Source organism: Spermophilus citellus, assembly GCF_964194105.1.
Source record: "Spermophilus citellus genome assembly, chromosome: 10".
Lineage (NCBI taxonomy): Eukaryota > Metazoa > Chordata > Mammalia > Rodentia > Sciuridae > Spermophilus > Spermophilus citellus.
In genome coordinates, this window is record NC_138197.1 from 37,190,059 (window position 1) to 37,194,721 (window position 4,663).

The window sequence follows — 4,663 nt, forward strand, 5'->3', positions numbered from 1 at the left end:
TGGCCCGGCAGCACCTTGACATAAGGACTCATCCTAGAGTGCAGCCTGACAGGGGCCAGTAGTCACTGCATTTTCCCAACCCTGGGGCACCATACGTGTTCAACCACATTCACAAACATGGTTGCAAATTTACAAGCCCAACTAGTCAGGCTGTGTAACTGCAATGTTAACAACCACGCCCATGCAGCACTGCACCTTGTATTTCAGAAGACATTTGGCCCAAAGCCCAAGGAGGTCTTCCTCCAAAGCAAAAAGCAAACAAACAAACAACAACAAACGTGACTTGCTTGTCCTAATGCCTGTTCTCCCCACTTGCTCTCACAACCTTAGCTGTCACTGCAGCTTTTCAAATCCACTATGAAGGGGCCCCTCCTGGGCCTTGTGGGCTGGGCAGCCATTTGGGGAAGAGCTTTTTTCTGGTTGTGGGCTAGTCACCTTTGTCAGGCCAAGAAACTGGGGACGCGTCTTTAGAGGCTGCGTCCTTGTCCTTGGCTGTAGCTTGATAGGTAGATTCATGTGGCCTTGTTAATGATTGAGCAATGATGGAAATGGATCCAAAATAAAAAGTGACTTCTCTACCAAAGCAGTAAAAGATTCTTCATATCACCTTTCATTAGCTGAATTCATTTTTGAAGAAGATGCAAAACAAGTGAAATACAGAAAACTGAAGAGAAGAAAACCTCATTTTGGAACTTTCTCCTTGACTATTCCTAATCCCCTCTTTCTACTTGTTTTAATTTTGTTCTGAATTTATAAATATTGAAGACCAAAGAAATAGAATATACATATAGGAGCTTTATACCAAGAAATTTGCCTTGAAAGCTGCTGTTCTGTGGAGGGAAAAGTGTATCAAGCTCCTGTTTAATCTTTTTTTTTTTTAACAAGATTTCATATATGTTTAGAGTTTAAACTTTAAGACAAATACAAATACATATCTGCACACTATTTTTAGCAGTTGTTAAGAATAATAACATTTATGTTTTAAGGGCTTTCTCATGTGGTTGTTTGCCACTGGAGTTGACTACTCAGAAGATCTTTTATACTGCTTTAATATTATATATTTTTTTTTGTCTATCACCTTGATGACATTACTTGCCCACACATGAGGCCACCTGTCTGTGTAGCTATGACCTTGTTATGAACAGTTCGCACCTCATCATAGTGCCATTACTCAAGGAAGCTGAATGAGGTGAACATAGACATAGCTCTTTCCCCTTACCCCCTCTTTTAAATGTAACAAATACTTTTTATGTTCCCCTTCCCCCTTCCCCTTTCCCCTTTCCCCTTTGGAAGCGAGTTAGGAACTACGTAGTTTAGAATTGTTTCTGGTTGTGGGACTCAGAAAGTGAGACACCCAGAGCCAGGCTTCTTTGTACTTCATCACAAGGCGTGCTGGGGCGACTGCTTAAGCACCTTTTTAACAAGACCTCACGAGAGAGCCAGCTGATAGCCTCAAAGAGTTCAGAAAACAGGACCACCGAGGTTGGAAAACAGGACCACAGAGGTTACACTCTGGGATCCTGTCCCTGAGGTTGGAGGCCTCACCTTGCTGAAAAGAGACACTGGACCTAAATGGTGCAGCATGACTTTGTTCCTGGTTGGCTAAATTTCTCAACACCACAGTCTGCTAAGTCACCTACATCCACCTTTGAAAAACACGGAGAGCACCTGCCCTGAGGAGAAGGTAGATTTGGAGTGAGCTGTCGCCGACACAATTCCTCTGATGGCTTTTTTAACAATGGGCCCCTACGAACTACAGGAGATTCCTGGCACCAGCCCTCCCTCTTCCACCATGATTCTGTGGACTCTGGTGTCTCTAAGGGAGCATATTCTGGAATCTCAGGGAACCTATCTGGTTGGCATAATTCTTCCCAAGGTCATGATGGCATGAACCAACTTGGTGGAGGTGGCACAGGGAACCATCGACACTGGAATGGCAGTTTTCATTCCCAGAAAGGCTATGCCTTTCAAGAAAAGCCACCTACAGAGATTAGGGAAGAAAAGAGAGAAGACAAAGTGGAAAAGTTGCAGTTTGAAGAGGAAGACTTTCCTTCTTTGAATCCAGAAGGTGGCAAACAGAATCAGCCATGCAGACCTATTGGGACCCCTTTTGGAGTGTGGGAAAACCCACCTAGTGCCAAGCAACCCTCCAAGATGCTAGTTATCAAAAAAGTTTCCAAAGAGGATCCTGCTGCTGCCTTCTCTGCTGCATTCACCTCATCAGGATCTCACCATGCAAATGGGAACAAATCATCAACTATGGTTCCAAGTGTGTATAAGAACTTTGTTCCTAAGCCTGCACCACCTCCTTCCAAGCCCAATGCATGGAAATCTAGCAGAATGGAACACAAATCAGGATCCCTTTCCTCTAGCCGGGAGTCATCATTTACCAATCCAATTTCTGTTACCAAACCAGTGGTACTGGCTGGTGGCGCAGTTCTCAGCTCTCCCAAAGAGAGTCCCTCCAGCATCAACCCTCCAGTTGAGATCAGCTCCTCTCATCTGACCAAGTTGACCCACCGAACCACTGACAGGAAGAGTGAATTCCTGAAGACTCTGAAGGATGACCGAAATGGAGACTTTGCAGAGAACAGAGACTGTGACAAGCTGGAGGATTTGGAGAACAACAGCACACCTGAACCAAAGGAAAATGGGGAGGAAGTCTGTCTTCAGAATGGTCTTTCTCTCCCTGTAGTAGAAGAAGGGGGGGGGGGTCCTTTCACACTCTCTGGAAGCAGAGCATAGGTTATTGAAATCAATGGGATGGCAAGAATATCCTGAAAATGATGAGAATTGCCTTCCTCTCACAGAGGATGAGCTAAAAGAGTTCCACATGAAGACAGAGCAGCTGAGAAGAAATGGCTTCGGAAAGAATGGCTTCTTGCAGAGCCGCATTTCCAGCCTATTCTCCCCTTGGAGAAGCACTTGTAAAGCAGAGTTTGAGGACTCAGACACAGAAACGAGTAGCAGTGAAACATCAGATGACGATGCCTGGAAGTAGACATATAAAGGCTCACAGTTAATCTGACTCAGTAAACTCAGCTTGTGTGTTTAGGGAATATACAAAAGAAATTGTTCTTTTCCTTTTCTTATGTTGTTGAATATTTCATGCACAAGGGAAATAATCATATCCCAAAGAAAGAGCAGTTGGCTTGTTTAGCTTTTGTTGTTGTTCTTGCCTGTTATCTGCTTAATAGAAGTTTGTGTGGTGGGAAATATTTTTTAAATACACACACGTACATATGGGGCGATGCACAGGTGGGAGCTGGCAGTGTAGAGATGCAGAGAGGAGGAGACACTGGTCTGCAGCAACAGCTTCTACTACCAGCCCTTGGGGCACTCACCCCTGTGCTCAAGCAATCATTGTCCATGACAAAGTGGCTGTTGAAGTTATAATTGTATTAAATTAATGCTAATAATTTGGATATTTTATTTTATTTTTGGCTGCTCGGGTAACTTTAGCCCTTAACAAAGCATATGTGGTTTTTTGTTTGTTTGTTTGTTTTTGTTTTCTTTTTTTTGCTTTTTGGGTACAGCTGTAAAATATTTGGATACAGGAAATGTGTTATTCTTGCAGCCTTGATATTCAGGGTAGATTGTAAAATATAAATTTTTGTGAGATTTCAAAGATTAAGATTATTTTGATAATATTATTTACAGATTTAAAAGATGTTATCACAAGTCTGTTGAGGGTAAAAACTACTGCATAAAATAACTAACTTGGAATAAATATTTTGCATCAGTTTAAAAAAGAATCCACTATGAAGGACCTGAGGACATTCTACTTTCTGACTCTAGAATCTGTCTTTATGGCTGGTGCCTCCAGAGTCCACCAACATCATTGGCACTTACCTCTGGGTGGTCTATGCATAAATTCCTCAGATAATGTCCTGGCATCACAGCTACTGACACCGGGGGCGTTATTGCTCTTAGAGCTCATCTGAGTGGAGTCTCAGGACACACTCTCCGGGGAGAGCATCCTCATTATCTGAATGAGATTAGTCAATGAATACATAGAAATCATGAGACAGAATCAGGCAGTTTTTTAAAGTCCCTCTCCAAATTCTTCTTTAGCCAACCTGTCTGAAGTCAAAGAGCATTCAAAAGGCAAGGAAATAATAATAATAATAATAATAATAATAATAATAATAATAATAATAATACTCAGTAGTCAAATATAAGGAAGTCTGCTTCAGAATAATATTGGCTTTCTCAACAGAAATCTTAGGAATCAGAAAAGAATGGGATATTTTTAAATCCTGAAAAAAAATGCCAACCAAATATATAATAGCCAGCAAAACTATCCTCAGAAAACTAAGGTTCAATAAATTCTCACAGACTAAAGAAAGCTGAGGGGATTGACTATCAATGGACTGATCCTGTAAGAAGTACCTAAGGCAACCTGCATCTCCATCCAAAGAATGGTAACTACCATCATGAAAACAGGCAAAGGAATTAATCACACAGATAAAGCAATTTCACTCATAAAAGAGAGAAAAGAATCAGCCAATCCCCATAAAAAAATATCAAATGTTTTCTCTGATATAAGGAGGTTGACTCATAGTGGGGCAGGGAGGGAGAGCTTGAGAGGAATAGATGAATTCTAGATAGGAAAGAGGAGTGGGAGGGAAAAGGAGGGGTCAGGGAATTAGCAATTCCTCAC

General features: G+C 41.8%; 1 pseudogene across 1 annotated transcript; it reads left to right on the plus strand.

The window, feature by feature from the left end:
• The first annotated feature begins 1,470 nt into the window (after nucleotides 1-1,470).
• On the plus strand, nucleotides 1,471-3,585 carry LOC308658665 (vasculin-like protein 1; annotated as a pseudogene). Its single transcript has one exon. The product of its transcript is annotated as a vasculin-like protein 1 (transcript).
• The last annotated feature ends 1,078 nt before the right edge of the window (nucleotides 3,586-4,663 follow it).